The 16982-nt window shown below is 38.6% G+C and overlaps 1 protein-coding gene across 2 annotated transcripts in view; it reads right to left on the reverse strand.

Annotated features, from left to right (window-relative positions):
• Window positions 1-16026, reverse strand: part of LOC124799825 — a 63578-nt gene extending 47552 nt beyond the window's left edge. For both annotated transcript variants that reach the window (XM_047262950.1, XM_047262949.1), the window contains exon 1: window positions 15972-16026. The gene's annotated coding sequence lies outside the window, so the exon portion shown is untranslated. The remainder of the gene's footprint in view (window positions 1-15971) is intronic.
• Between the last annotated feature and the right edge of the window lie 956 nt (window positions 16027-16982).

Genomic DNA, 16982 nt, shown 5'->3' on the forward strand with positions numbered 1-16982 from the left:
AACGTGACTTTTACCAGAATTGCTTTAGCCATGACTTATCCTGATCACTGACCTAGACAGGATCCTTACCTCGTATTGTGCAATCCGAGTGTCCTAAACTGAAAGTTTAATGTTTGTGTTATTGAAAATTATCAGCAGAGTAATCTATGCCATAAAGGGATCTAAAGTTCTGTGTGTTGTTGCAAATGTTGGTAAAGAACAAAAGAGTTTTTTTTGAATTGAGTTTGCGATGTTATTTAATTAATTTGAGACAGAAAGAATGACAGTTAAATTATTCAGAAGTAAGACAAAAGAGTAGTTATCCATAGATTGGTAATCTTGAGGGTTAATTTGCCTTCAGTACTTAACAGTGTCAGTATAACGACCATAACAGTTTCAGGGCCCCCCCCTTTTTCTCTTATCCATTCGTTCAAACCTTGATGTGTACTGCTCAGATTTGACCAGTAAAGCTAAATTCTATATTATACCTAAGTGTATTAGTGTTTTTCCATCTTTAATAGTGACATTGTATATGTGCTTTCAAAACCGCTAATTATAGGGTAATCTATGCCCGATTTCAGTCTGCTCAACATACAAAATGCAGTTAGTAGTAATCATTACTGTGTGGTGTTGTGTAAATGTAGTTCGTCCAAATTAGTACAAAAAGAGAAAACTTTAGTTCAGTGGATTTTTCGAGTTCCAAACTTTGCCATATAACGCATCATTACTACGTGTTACTATGCTTGTACATACACCCACTTGGACAAGGAAAAACTCACTAATTGCCTAAGTAGGCTGGCGACCGAATTGTTAATTATAGGTAGCACCTACTGTGTGTACTTCTTGTCCATGCGAAAGAGCAATTATACTTTACATTTGCTTGATGCATCACTGTAGTTATTGACTGAAGATAAGTCCGATCTTGCTTCTATTAGGTACACGCGGTCAACTAATGTACTAAAATCCTTGTTTATAAGGTGAAGCCCGTGAACTTATTACAGTACAGGCTTTATATAGCTAACCTACGTCCGTTAAGGAAGGTAGTGTTACAAGTGGCTTCCCGGTGACAGGACATCCAGTTGTTGTCGGTTACAAATTAACGTAAAGATTGAACAGTGGATGTTCAGTGGCACGAATTGCAATAAAAGTCAGTAAAAGAAACTGCAGTGTGAGCCAAGTATAATAGTGTGGTGTAGTTGGCATTGAGTATGGACAGAAACGTAGACGGGGTAGGTGCGCCAAGCGAAATGGAGAATGCGGCTGGCAGTAGCCGGAGTTTACGCGGCCAGATAACAGATGGCGTTAGCGAAAGACAGTTGGCGTACATACAATACCACGAACATGTCAATGAACAGATTGAAAGGTTGAGATCGCCTCGAACACAGCAAGGGACAAAACAGGAAGCAGAGGGTGACTTTGTAGATGATAGTGGGTATGTGAATGAATCCACTGACATGTTTGATTCTCCACAGATAAAGAAAGAACCGAAAGAAACTTCTGAAGTAGAATCGGAACACATCGATCCTGTAGAACAAAACAGTATAAAAATTTTAAGTATGAACGACTTATTTGAACAATTAACCAAACAAATTGCAGGACAGAATGATCAGCTTCAAAAACAAGTCGGTAGTCAGGTTAATCAGCTCAAAACACACGTTGACGAGCGGCTCAAAACACAGAATGAACAGCTCAAAACACACGTTAACGAGCAACTCAAAACACAGGTGGATCAAATTAAAGCACAGGTCGAAGGACAGGGAATTAAAATTAGTAAACAGATAGAACAGGTAGAACAAAAATTGGGTGGTAAATACACTGAAACGTGAAATTGATACCATTAACAAAAATATGGATACTATGCAGAAGGAAATTGGAAACATTAATAGTAGATTCGAGGTTGAAATTCTCAACATCCAAGAGAAAGTAGAACCTCCGGTTGAAACTAAGGTAGACGAAAAAGTTTTCGGTCTTAAAACTGAGGTCGTAAACAAATGTCAACATGGGATATCGCAATTGAAAAAGGTAGTTTCAGACACTGAAAGGGATTTAAGTAAAAAAGTATGCGGATGTGTTCAAAATTGTGAACAAAATACTACGAAAATTCAAGGCAGAATTTTCGATCTGGAGAGCAAAATTAAAGATAGGCCTGGTGTTGTCTGTAATGGCACACCAATTACGAAGCTGTTAGAAGGCGAGGAACGCTTCGATCCAGCCAAGAAACATAACGGGTGGCATCCGTTAGATTTTATCAAAAATTGCGAGAGAGTATTTCCTGAGTACTTGTCTGATCAGGAAAAGATAAATGTTGTAATTAGCGCCTTAGCGGGTGATGCTAAGCGCTGGGGAATAAATTTAAATACCGAACAAATGACGTTCGAGGAATTTAGGCAGAGATTTACGGAAGAATATTGGTCTGAACAAAAGCAGGACCATTTATGGCGGGAGTTCATCATGGCCAAACAGCATGATAACAGGGGCAGGAACTCTTTGGAAGATTTCTGCGAGCATTGGTACCGGAAATTGACGCATTTAAGAGGTAGAAGATCAGATTCAGAAATTATCTGGGAGCTATATAAAAAGCTTCCGGAGGATTCCAAGAGGTATGTAGGAAGCAATCATCGTAGCTTCCAAGCATTTCTAGAAAGGGTCGAAGATGAAGACCATTGGCGCGAAAGTCGTGCCAATTATCAAAATTTTGGTAACCATAATAACCGACGTAATGACGAACGAAACGATGGCGATGGATTTCGCGTCAATGTAATACAAAGAGGAAGAGGCAGAGGAAATAATCCAGGTCGCGGTAGAGGGTATACCGCGCAAAATAATAACGACGCGGGAAACTAATTTCCGCGAACGTTGCGGGCCAAACGGAAGCGGACAATACATACCGGCCCCGATTCAAGAAAAGATATCGGACCGACCGTAATGTAATGAGACAGGCTAGGGACGAGCATGGAACGCCGCGACGTGTTGTGGCGAAACAAGCGTCAGGTGCGAGCCAGAATGAATCATCGCTGCCGCACAGAGCGATACATGTTAACAGGCGAGTGGAGCATCAGAGGGCAACGGCCCAGCCTAGCGGAACATCTGTTCGGAAAGAAGCCGCTAGCAATACGGCAGCAGTAGGTACGAACGTAGCAGTCAGAGCTAATGAAAATTTTACGAGTGACAATTCCGTGGCAAAGGAAACAATAAATGAAACTGTGAATACACAGAGAGGTGCGGTTAGCAGTGTTTGCAATGAGATAAAAGGCGAGGATGAATTAGCAGAAGTAACTGATTGGCGTGTGCAGATCGATGATCTGTACAAGGGCCTAAAGCAATGTGAGTGGGAGGATTTTAAAAGGGAGTATGAGGCGAAGAAATTAGTTGGTGGAAAGAGAGATAGTAGGGACGTCCATAAAGTGACGTGGCCCAAATTTGAAGAGGGGAGAATAAATAGCGCCGCGCAAAGTACGCGTGCTGCCAATAGGATGAAGGTTAATGATAGGAAGGATTTGGAGGATGAAATCCTCCGCATTGATGAAGAAATAACTTCTGCTAACAGTCCGCCAATAGTACAAGCTGCTACCGAGAGGCACCGTGGAGAAGGGGTAGATGATTACCTGAAAGTAATTAAAGTCCACGAGGATTACACTGAATATGAAGTCACAGTGGATGTGAATAAAGCTGAGGATGAGGCCGTTTTGCCAAAAGAGGAGATTGAATTAAAATCTAAGCCTGACGACAATACAGAGGAAGAACTTAGTGCCTGTCTCAGAAAAGCTTTTATGTTAGAACCTGAAAGCGATCCGGAATGGTCGGATTCCGACGATAGTTCAGATGATGAAAGATACGCAAATACAGACGAAAATGAATGTACTAACGCTCCCTATTGTGCAAAAGTAGCGTGCTTAAGTGAATCTGATGTAGAGGAAGAGAGTAGTGATGAATCTAGTGAAGATGAATTTTCAGGTGTAAAGGAAAATGAATATACTTTTACTGAAAGAGGGTATGAGAAAATCAGTGAAAATAATAGGGATGCAGTTAATTGTGGCATTGTACCTAATGATGAAGAAACTTCAAAGCAAAATCCAGACGTTGAGACCGAACAAAGAAAGAAAGAGCCACCGGACGACTCAGGGTTTATTTCGCGAAGAGTTCTGGTAATTGATAACTTTGAACTTCCGGAACCCAAGAAACCGCCAGATATATGTGAAATGAATGTTAAAAGCATATCTTGGGACGATGTTATTGTCGACCCGGATTTGCTCAAGGAAGACCACGGTAATGAAAAACATTCGACGGTTAAACAAACTATAATACCAATTGAAATTTATAACGTGGAATTGCAAGTACTTCTTGATACTGGGTCTCAGATAAGTGCAATTTCTCAGTCATTTTTCGAACATATTTGTGATAAGCCTGGGATAGTAATTATGTCAGTGACAGGTGTAAAAATTGTTGGTGCAACTGGTAAGGCTAGCAAGCCGGTAAAGAACCAGATTTTGGTTGAATTTAGTATAAAAGGACAAAACTTTGAACACGATTTTTTGGTTGTGCCAGACTTGAGTACTCAAATGATTTTGGGGATAGATTGGTTGGATAAAGAAAAGGTTATTATTGACTGTAGCCAGGGAGTGATCAAAATAAATAGTACATTTAGGAATTTGGAATTAATTTTTGAGGAAAGTGGGGAAGTGTTTGATTCAGAAATCGATTCTTTGTTGTTGGAGATCGACCAAGGGAAGGATGGGTTGACAAGCAAGTACGAGGTGTACCATGTCCAGAGAATATTAAATGAGAGTGACGAGCAGGGGCAGGAATTTAAGGGAATGGTGGAAAATTTAGAGGAAATATCCCCCGAACAGAAAGCAGAATTACTTGAAATTTTAGATAGTAACCGCCCCGTATTTTCGGACAAACCTGGCCTAGTTAAGAATTTTGAATATCAGATTGAGACCACAGAGCATAAACCTTTCTTCGCAAGACCGTTTTCGATACCCATATCAAAGAGGCAGGCTGTTCAAGCGGAAATAGATAAAATGATAGAGTGGGGGGTAATTGAACGAAGTAGTAGCGAGTATAATAGTCCCCTTATCATAGTGAACAAAAGGGATGGGGGAGTGAGAGTAGTTATCGACGCCAGAACTTTGAACAAAATTGTAGAGAAGGAAATAGACAGACCTGAAAATCTGGACGAAATGCTCCAAAAATTTTATAACGTGAAGTATTTAACCAGTCTGGATATGACAGCCGGATACTGGCAAATCCCATTAAGTAAAGAATCCCGTAAATATACCGCTTTTCTATTCGCTGGGAAATGCTATCAGTATAAAGTAGTGCCGTTTGGGCTTAGCACTTCTGTGGCAGTATTTATTAGGGCACTGGACTTGGTGTTAGGGAGAGAACTGAGTTCCCAGCTAACCATTTATGTCGACGATTTACTGATTGCTACAGAAGCATGGCAAGAGCATTGCGAGTTGTTGCGGAAAGTTTTTGGTGCTCTACAAACAGGGGGCATGACGCTTAAGTGGAAGAAATGTGAATTTGTGAAATCGGAAATAAAGTTTCTGGGGCACATTATTACTGCAAACGGCATTGGCAAGGATCCGGAAAAGTTAAGTGCAATATCAGGATGTCCGGCTCCTAGAAATAGAAAACAGTTGAAAGCCTTTTTAGGTTTATGTGGGTTCTATAGAAAGTTCGTCAAGGGGCAAGTTTTTAATAGTCCTCATCTGAATAATTTACTTAAGAAAAATAGTGCTTTTGTGTGGACTGAAGGGTGCATGAGAGATTTTGAAAAATTGAAGAACGAACTTTTGAATGACAATATTTTGCATCACCCCATACTATCAGAACCTTTCCATATGAGTACTGACAGCAGTGCTTATGGAATTGGTATAGAAGTTTTTCAAGAAATCTGTAATGACAAAGAAATCGAACACAGGACTATCGCATTTGCAAGTAGAACTCTAACAAAATACGAGAGGAACTACACTATTTCGGAAAAGGAAGCTTTAGCCATTATATGGGGGCTAAAGAAATTTAGAAATTATCTGTGGGGCCATAAGCTCATCATACATACTGACCACAAAGCTTTAACTTTTCTTAAAGATTGCCGGTTACTTAATGGTAGGCTGACTCGTTGGGCTTTGTACCTACAACAATTTGATTACGATATTTACTATGTTAAAGGTACTGAAAATTATGTGGCAGATGCTTTATCTCGATTGCCTAATGGTATGAGTGAAGTGCCAAATGAAAATGGTGAAGAGGGTACTTTTCAGATAAGGTATATGAAAGAGGTTTCAGGAAAGAGAAAAATGGAGCAGATATGTAAAAATATGAGATACCATCAGAATGAGGATTCAACCTGGAAATCAGTGAAGGTAAATTTTGACAGTGTACAGTATCCTCAAATTAAGAAATATTATAAAATTTATAAAGGCATTTTATATAGGAGGAAAGATTTAGCCACTGAGGAACGGAGAGTATGTTGGCCACACCAGTTTGATACCGAGGTCATAGATTATTTTCATTTAGCATTGGGGAATAGTGGGCCAAAGAAGTGTTTGGATAAATTGAATAATGTAGTAGTGATTATTGGTAGTGTCAGTAAGAAGGTAAAGGAACGAATTAAGTCATGTGATGTCTGTCAAAAAGCCAAAGTGCCGAACAAAACTAGTAGGGGACCAATGCAAAGTACGTTGCCTGAAGACACCCTAGACTTATTATCGGTAGATTTATATGGTCCCCTCCCAAAAACTTCGGGGAATTGTGCATATATTTTGGTGATATTGGAAGTATTTTCAAAATTTGTGAAATTATACCCCTTGAAAAAAGCATCAGCAAAAGCTTTATTTAATAGGATGGTCGAATACTTTAGGACCATCGGGAAACCCAAAGCAGTACTATCTGACAATGGACCCCAGTTCATATCCAAAATTTGGAAAGAAGGAATGGAGAGAAATGGTGTGGAGGTTAAATATATCTCAGCTTATCATCCTGCTAGCAACCCGGTTGAAAGGTACATGCGAGAAATCGGGAGATTGTGTAGAACATACTGCAGTCACAATCATAGAGCCTGGGGCAGGTTTATATCGGATTTTGAGAATGTCATGAACACATTACATCATGAAACTACAGGATTCCCACCAGAAGAAATTTTGTTAGGCAGAAGTAGTAAAAGTTTAATTGAAGAAAAACTAGAGTTTCCACCTTGTACAAGTTTGGGATTGGATCAAAAGAAAGAATTGGTGATAAAAAGGGCAAAGCAAAAAGCTGAATCTAGATGTAAAAGACACAACAAAAATTTAAAAGTTTCAAAATTTAAAATTGGAGATTATGTTCTTTTAAAAACCCACAAAAAGTCTAGTGAACTAAACCATGAAATTTCAAAATTTAAATATATTTATAATGGACCATATATAATACAGAATATTCCACACGACAATGCTTACTACCTGATCTACCCAAAATCCAAAAGACCTTTAGGTGTAAGAAATATTGTGGACCTGAAACTGTATGTTCCTAGGAACGAGTAAATGTGCTGTATCTTATGCTGAACCCAAATTATTCTAAATGTAACTAATCTTTGTAAATGTCTGTATACCCTTGAAAGTGTGCTAATGTAGTTATGTGAGTTTCAGATTACCAATTGAACTGTAACTATAAAAATGTATGGAGAAAAGGACTGAAAAGAAAGGATAAATGCTATCAGCCAGATAAAAGATGGGACTGTCAAAGTGAAAATGGGCACTGTATGATCCATAATATGAAGGACTGCCAAATACCAATGAGGGCAGATAAATAATCGATGGAAAATTGTAAATGTGATCCAGGAGATGTCCCAATATGAAGTGAGAAGTACTGCCTAAATCCGCATAATAGGCAGCAAATATGTGTAATTAATTTTCTGAATATATGTGTGTGTGTTTTGTTTAGTAATTAAGAAAATGGACTGCTATGCAAAGCAAGCAGCGACAAATTATCTTATAGTGTATACAAAATATGAAATTGTTTTTGTAGTTAAATGTTTGTATTCCAGAATTTTAAATTATTTCTTTGAGAAATTTAGAAAAAATGAGTAAATTGCTATTTTAGTGAGGTTATGATGGGAAGTTGGACTGTGCAAAAAGGCACTTGAATAAATGACAAGTAGTTATTCTTGAAGTGTTTAAAAAGTGTAAACTTATATACAGTGAGCAAAAGGAAATATGTAGTGTAAATCTTTTTGGATAATTAAGTAAAGATTCGGAATCACTGTATAATTGTAAGATTTAGTGTTCCCATAAAATTTGGACTTAAGAAAATTTTCTGGAAACAGGGGCATGTGTAACGAGAATTATACATATAATAATTTTTTTCTGTATGAATTTAGATAAATTAATAATAGCAATGTGTTGAGTTTCTTTTTCGATTCTTTTAATGTCATGTTAAAGAAACTGTGAGTAACTTTTGAAACGAATATTATTATTTATGTTAGATTTCAAATAATGTGGTAATCAAAGGAAAGTGTATTTAATGTTAAAACTATTGTAAGATGTGAAAATTGTAATTTATACACTTGGTCCATACGTAGGTAATGCATTAGGATATGTGTAGTAGAAAACCTTTGGTGAATACCCTACCTGTAGGGGAGCGGGAAAAGGTGGAGGCAGCGAGGCGGAAAAACGCACACTGGCGCGGTTCGGCACAACGGGCTCAGTAACACAGTCGGAGGCGAGCAACAGTCGGAAGTACACGTACTGTACCGAGGAGGCTACCCAGGAAAAGTGGATTCCATTGAGCCTCGGATGAACCGATTCCGACAACCACTTGGCATGGTTATATTCTGAGGCACAAAATTGGAAAAATTACGACGCTAAGAAGATGGAAAGTGCCGATGGTGTGTGAGCCTTAGCCGTGCTTGTATGTGTGCCGTGCTGCCCGCTATCTCGCTGCCCGCCAACCGCCGCACCGACTTGCACAGGTCAAACATTTATTTCATCTTTAGAAGTGTATCTGTGTGGACCAGTGTTGAAACTGTTTCTAATGGTTCAATAATAACGTGACTTTTACCAGAATTGCTTTAGCCATGACTTATCCTGATCACTGACCTAGACAGGATCCTTACCTCGTATTGTGCAATCCGAGTGTCCTAAACTGAAAGTTTAATGTTTGTGTTATTGAAAATTATCAGCAGAGTAATCTATGCCATAAAGGGATCTAAAGTTCTGTGTGTTGTTGCAAATGTTGGTAAAGAACAAAAGAGTTTTTTTTTAATTGAGTTTGCGATGTTATTTAATTAATTTGAGACAGAAAGAATGACAGTTAAATTATTCAGAAGTAAGACAAAAGAGTAGTTATCCATAGATTGGTAATCTTGAGCGTTAATTTGCCTTCAGTACTTAACAGTGTCAGTATAACGACCATAACAGTTTCAGGCCCCCCCCCCCTTTTTCTCTTATCCATTCGTTCAAACCTTGATGTGTACTGCTCAGATTTGACCAGTAAAGCTAAATTCTATATTATACCTAAGTGTATTAGTGTTTTTCCATCTTTAATAGTGACATTGTATATGTGCTTTCAAAACCGCTAATTATAGGGTAATCTATGCCCGATTTCAGTCTGCTCAACATACAAAATGCAGTTAGTAGTAATCATTACTGTGTGGTGTTGTGTAAATGTAGTTCGTCCAAATTAGTACAAAAAGAGAAAACTTTAGTTCAGTGGATTTTTCGAGTTCCAAACTTTGCCATATAACGCATCATTACTACGTGTTACTATGCTTGTACATGCACCCACTTGTACAAGGAAAAACTCACTAATTGCCTAAGTAGGCTGGCGACCGAATTGTTAATTATAGGTAGCACCTACTGTGTGTACTTCTTGTCCATGCGAAAGAGCAATTATACTTTACATTTGCTTGATGCATCACTGCAGTTATTGACTGAAGATAAGTCTGATCTTGCTTCTATTTGGTACACGCGGTCAACTAATGTGAAGCCCGTGAACTTATTACAGTACAGACTTTATATAGCTAACCTACGTCCGTTAAGGAAGGTAGTGTTACACTATCTGTCAGACAGGGGGAAGCAAATTATTATGTGTGGGGACTTCAATGTAGATTCTCTGAAAGAGGGTAATAGGAAAAATGACCTTGAAGTATTACTAGGTTCTTTCAATTTGACACCCGTTATTGATTTTCCTACTCGGGTGGTAAAGGATAGCAGCTCACTGATAGATAACTTCTTTATAGACCAAGATAAGTTTAACCAGATAAATGCTCAGCCTGTTGAGAATGGTCTTTCTGATCATGGTGCACAGCTAGTTACAATATATGACATAGCTCCATTCAGCAATACTAAACAGTCCTCCAAAGTAGTACGTTCAGTCAACGATTTAACAATTGCAAATTTCAGGGAAAGCCTACAGCAGTTAGACTGCGATGAGGTGTACCGTGAACCTGATGCCAATTTAAAATATAATTTATTTCATGACATTTTTGTAAATGCATTTGAAAACTGCTTCCCCAAGAAAATAGTTAAATATACTCGTAAGAAACCTTGTAACAAACCATGGCTTACTAAGGGTATAAAAATATCTTGTAACCGGAAAAGGGAAATGTATCTGACAGCAAGAAAGAGTAGTGACCCAGAAACTATCAAAAATTATAAAAACTACTGTGTTATATTAAGAAGAGTTATTAAAAAATCCAGGAGTATGTGTATCATGTCTGAAATCAGCAACTCTGATAATAAAATTAAAACAATTTGGAATATTATTAAAAGAGAAACAGGTCAACCAAGAGCAGAGGAAGACCGTATTACCATCAAATTGAATGAAAACTTTACGAACAAAAAGTCAGAAGTTGAAAATATTTTTAATAATCATTTTCTAAATGTTGTGGATATAGTAGGATCCAGGTGTTCATTAGAAGATGCTAGGTTGTTAATGGAAGAGGCCATACCTATGCAGTTTGATACAATTGAAATCTCACCCACATCTCCCTCTGAAATTAGGAAAATAATAAACTTGCTTAAAAGCAAAAACTCACATGGAATTGATGGCATTTCCAGCAAAATACTAAAAGCTTGTTCTCAACAGATAAGTAAGATTTTCAGCCACCTGTGTAATGGCTCTCTGGAACAGGGCATATTCCCTGATAGACTGAAATATGCTATTGTTATACCATTGCATAAAAAGGGGGATAGATCTGATGTCAACAATTACTGTCCAATCTCCCTTCTAACAGCTTTATCCAAAATTTTTGAGAAAGTAATGTATTCAAGAGTAGCTCCACATATCTGTAAAAATGAAGTACTAACAAAATGTCAGTTTGGTTTCCAGAAAGGTTTTTCAACAGGAAATGCCATATATGCTTTCACCAGTCAAATTTTGAATGATCTGAATAACCGAACACCACCCATTGGGATTTTTTGTGATCTCTCAAAGGCTTTTGATTGTGTAAATCATGAAATTCTGCTAGACAAGCTCAAGTATTGTGGCATGAGTGGGACAGTGCACAAATGGTTTAATTCGTACCTAACTGGAAGAGTGCAGAAAGTTGAAATAAGTAGTTCTCATAACATGCAAAGATCAGCACATTCCTCAAACTGGGGAACTATCAAGAATGGGGTTCCACAAGGGTCAGTCTTGGGTCCTTTGTTGTTCTTATTATATATTAATGACTTGCCATTCTATATTCATGAAGAGGCAAAGTTAGTTCTCTTTGCTGATGATACAAGTATAGTAATCACACCTGAGAAACAAGAATTAACTGATGAAATTGTCAATACTGTCTTTCAGAAAATTACTAAGTGGTTCCTTGTAAAAGGACTCTCACTGAATTTTGATAAGACACAGTACATACAGTTCCGTACAGTGAATGGTATGACGCCATTAATAAATATAGACCTTAATCAGAAGCATATAGTTAAGGTAGAATATTCCAAATTTTTAGGTGTGTCCATTGATGAGAGATTAAATTGGAAGAAACACATTGATGATCTGCTGAAACGTTTGAGTTCAGCTACTTATGCAATAAGGGTCATTGCAGATTTTGGTGATAAAAATCTTAGTAAATTAGCTTACTACGCATATTTTCACTCATTGCTTTCATATGGCATCATATTTTGGGGTAATTCATCACTGAGGAATAAAGTATTTATTGAACAAAAGCGTGTAATCAGAATAATAGCTGGAGTCCACCCAAGATCATCCTGCAGACATTTATTTAAGGATCTAGGGATATTCACAGTAGCTCCTCAGTATATATACTCTCTTATGAAATTTGTTATTAACAACCAAACCCAATTCAAAAGTAATAGCAGTGTGCATAACTACAATACTAGGAGAAAGGACGATCTTCACTATTCAAGATTAAATCTAACTTTGGCACAGAAAGGGGTGAATTATACTGGCACTAAAGTCTTTGGTCACTTACCAAATAGTATCAAAAGTCTGACAGATAACCAACAAGTATTTAAGAAGAAATTAAAAGAATTTCTGAATGACAACTCCTTCTACTCCATAGAGGAATTTTTAGATATAAATTAAGAAAAAAAGAAAAAAAACCAAAACAAAAATATTAAAAAAATAAAAAAAATAAAAATAAAAAATAAAGAAAACCAAAAAAACACAAAAAAATAAAGTTGTTATATTAACTTAAGTATGTTGTTAAATTAACCTAATTATGTCATGTATTGGAAAATTCGACTCATTCCACATCATTACGAAATATCATATTCATGATCCTTCGAACTAGTATTAATCTAATCTAATCTAATCTAAAATCTAATCTAAGCCCCCCATAGTACGTAAAAAAAATTTCACAATAACTGTGTACGATAATTTTCTCAAGAAGCTGTGACGAAAAAAATCAAGAAGCTTTGACGAAAATAATCCTACACAGTTATGATAGTGACAATTTTTTACGTACTATGGTTGGCTCAAAAGAGAAAATTACTTTTTTTTTCAAACTATGGTGTAAATTTGCTGTCGTTTATGCCAGCTATGCCTGACAATGGTCATTGACCGATACTAGTAGCGAATTGTGCGAAATAAAAGACAGCCGAAGGTTTCACCTTGAATTTGTAACAATTATTTGGTGGATGAATATTTGCACCTGCAATCATACATAGGCACTGCACAGCTCATGAGTAGTTTTGAAGCACCATATGAGGACAGACTCGTATATGTCAGCCAGACCCAGTTCGACTCGATGCCCTGCCATGTTAGAACCGTTGGTGTTGCCAGAGGTGGCAGCTGTGAGTCCTTAATTTCGCATGTGCAAACGCCCAAATCACGTAAAAATTTATTCATGCGTTCTTTCTACAATACTGCACACACACAATAAGTTAAAATCTGCTATTTGTTACCCTCTCTGAAGTTGCAGGTTTAATCCGCTCAGATACCCGAAAGCGTTCGAAATTCGGAAGGCGAGCATGACACGAATCGAATTAACCTCACGGGTTAATGGTAATAGCTGGCGAGCCAGCCAGTCTGGATGTCGTATACAGGTGGATTCCTAATGTATCTAGGTGAATACCTCGATGACACGTCCCGCCTCAGATACTCTCTATGCAAATATTTAGAAAACGTTCTCACACTTTGAAACATCTTCTTAGAAAAATTAATGAATTACTCTGTTGATAAAACTCTTACGCTATTTGATTTTCAAACAGCTGAGCAAAACTGAACGTACTCAGACATTTCGCTCTTTACCTATTCTGATCAACAGTAAACTGACATACAATATATGTTAGCGCAACGCATTCTTACTTTCAATAATCCCTACAAAAGAATGGCCCTGACTAACACTAACCTATACCTTTCACAAATCACTTACCTCACAAAAATCTTCGTTTCTCGAACTACTGCAATACAGCGAGCGCCACTAATGCCAGCTAAATAAAAGATTCTAACTACTGAAGGGACTAACTACTGATAGGCGTAGTTAGCGAATGAAAGATTTTGATAAAGAACAAACAATGTATTTACCTTATTAGTGTTCAAAAGTCATAATATATATAGCAGTTCATGACATCCAGTCTTACAAATTTACTGTTTCTGATGGACACACGTCCAGATCATCCGCTCTCAAAACTCCACCATTTCTCTCCCCACATCCACCACTGCTGGCGGCTCACCTCCAACTGCGCAACGCTACGCGCTGGTAACAGCCTACTGCCCAACACTATAGTGGCGAATATTACAATAATGCCAACCAGCCACAGACTGCCCACAGCACAGCCAGTGATTTTCATATAGAGCGTTATGTGGCGTTACCAATATAAAACCTAAACAGCCTACTTACAACTTGTACGTGAGATTTGCACTGGACGCAAACAGGCGGGTTACACAGGTTCTGTCGTGGGGAAGGGTTGGTGTGGGGGCGGTGATGGGTGGGGCAGTGCTGACGTCAGGGCATCTGGCCATCAAATGTAATATTTCTGCATCTCATGTCGACGCCACAGAGAAACGGGAAAAAGGCAAAGAAGCTGATGAGGAAGAAGAAGAACGTTACAGTCTACGGGGCTAAACAATACCGATAGATCAAGTCACTGTGAACATTCATCTCCTGAATGAATAGATGAGTGTCGAACAGGAGAGCCCTTTGCCGCATTGGTTTCTAATCAGTAATCCACCTTGACGCTCCAGGCGGTAATTAAAGCCTCTGCCAACCGAGAGGGGGTTCGCCTCCTGAGGTTGGGGACGCGAGAAGTAGCTCTTGATAACCTCTGACCTTAAGCGCCGACTGAGGCGAGCTGCGTGGCGTCATCTACTACAAGTAAAGTACGTTTCTCTACGTTCTGGAGCTGCAGAGTTGGGTTTCCTCTGAAATTGTTCGCATGGGTTTTAAACTAGTTTTGTCACTTTGACGGAATGATTTCCTGTCGATTTTCGGTGCTACTATAACTACATCTATCCCTGTGAACGTGTTTGGAAATTTAAAAAAAAAAGAAACATATGATAACTGTATACTGTGGGACAAGTGTTCTAAGCGACTAACTCTTCGTGTATGTGCCGCTTGGTTTGCTGCCAATATCAATATGAATAAAATAGTTTAGGGCATTAGGAATCAGGATTAACAGTATCGTGTAGGTAAACTCAGTCACCCAGTGTTCCGTGGCTTGTGGAGAGCAGATGTATGAAAATGACGCAGCGGTATGTCCGAAAGGATTTTGTTCAAAATCAATCTTGTCAACAAATTAAAGCTATTTGTTCTCGGAGGGACATATAACATTTTTACAATTTGTCAAGGGGGAATGTACAGAACATTTTCTTACAGGAAAACGTTTCTTTCTTCGAACAGCGTACAACAACTAAGCAATAAAAACACGTAGAGCCACATTCATGAGCAGGGTGTAGTTCTATGACGCTCTCTCGAAAGATATAACCCTCTAGTTGTATTTGCTGCTATATGCTGTAGCGTATCAGTGTAAATACAGCATAACTCCAAGATAAAACTTCGGTACGCAATAGGTTATTAGTACATAACGAAAATAACGGAATCGCGCCGGATGCGTTTTCTCGTTGTGTGCTTTAGATTCATGTTCATGAATTTGCTAAGCGTTTCTGTCCTAATCGAGGAACCCAAACTGGCAGTCAGGCAGAGAGTATTTTAATGTTTTTAATTGCAAATAGTTCGCCACTGTACTTATTAAAGCAAGGGTGATGTCTACAATGTAAATAATACAGACTGTGGAGACTAGAAATGATTATTTGTATATGGAAACAAAATCTTTCGTGCAATTTCAGCCATTAGATTTCTCTATGGTTGATGTTTCTGAGTAAAACTTATCCCGTTTCCCCATTGATGCCGTGTACACATGTGCATCGGCTATTAGTCTAATAACATCACTTGTCCTTGGCGGTTCCCTGAGTAGAATGAGTTTCTCCCATTTTACACTTAATCAGGATGTAAGAACGTATTCTCGCCCTTAGTGCCTGTATAAAAGAAAATACCCAGTGTCCGTCAGCACTGTATCAGCTTACTACAAGCACAGAACGCAGTTGGTACTGACCTTAGCGACGATCCGGCTGTGCTCGCTTCAGATTGTCACTGCCTCCTGGTTATCTGTCGTCGCAGACGCGGCAGCCATTGCTAGGGTGCCGACCGTTGCACTGTGACGTCAGCTCTGCCCCTCCAGAAACATTGGCTGTTTTTCCAAGGGTCATATTTGTCCTCTCTAAGGAAATTTGTCTTGGAAAGGAAGTTGTTTCCTTTGTTCTGCATGGCAGTACGTTGTGGATCATCGGAAACTGAAGAAATATCACCAGTACTGAAAGAAGTGGAGGACGGAATAATAAAAAGGAAAATGAGAAACTAGTGATATAAATAAGTGCTCGACAGTAGCGCCGAACTGTGTATTGATTGATGCTTACTGGCAACTCTCATTCCAATATCTTGTCTGGAAAGGGTTTTGTGCGCTGAACTATTTCCATGTGAATTATAAGTGCTTTTTATGAGTAACTGCTCCATGAACACAGGTGGACTGAGGTTATCGAAGGGGTAGAGCCGGCTGTTGAAGCCGAACGGTTCTAGGCGCTTCAGTCTGGAACCGCGCGACCGCTACGGTCGCAGGTTCGAATCCTGCCTCGGGCATGGATGTGTGTAACGTCCTTAGGTTAGTCAGGTTTAAGTAGTTCTAAGTTCTAGGGGACTGATGACCTCAGATGTTAACTCCCATAGTACTCAGAGCCATTTGAACCATTTTGAAGGGGTAGATGTTGAAGATGACGCAACTGAGAGAGTGTCAGTTCTTCGTTCGACGTAAAGTAAGATCATGTGGCGTCTTGTAATTGTAAGCTATTTTAACCGACTGGGTCCCCGTGTCTCCAGCGCTGAACGTGGTTATAGCAAGCACTTATGCATGTTTCACGTAAGGTGAGATGTCTTTTGGGATTTTTCTGTTTCACTTGTATTCTGTTAGGTTTTGTTACGTCCATTGTAAATCGTTGCGCAAATTGGTGCTGTTCACAGCCTAGGTGATTGTTCACAAACTGTTTGCAGTTAGATTGCGTTATTAGTCTGA

The sequence above is a fragment of the Schistocerca piceifrons genome, chromosome 1 (genome assembly GCF_021461385.2).
Source record: "Schistocerca piceifrons isolate TAMUIC-IGC-003096 chromosome 1, iqSchPice1.1, whole genome shotgun sequence".
Taxonomy (NCBI): Eukaryota; Metazoa; Arthropoda; class Insecta; order Orthoptera; family Acrididae; genus Schistocerca; species Schistocerca piceifrons.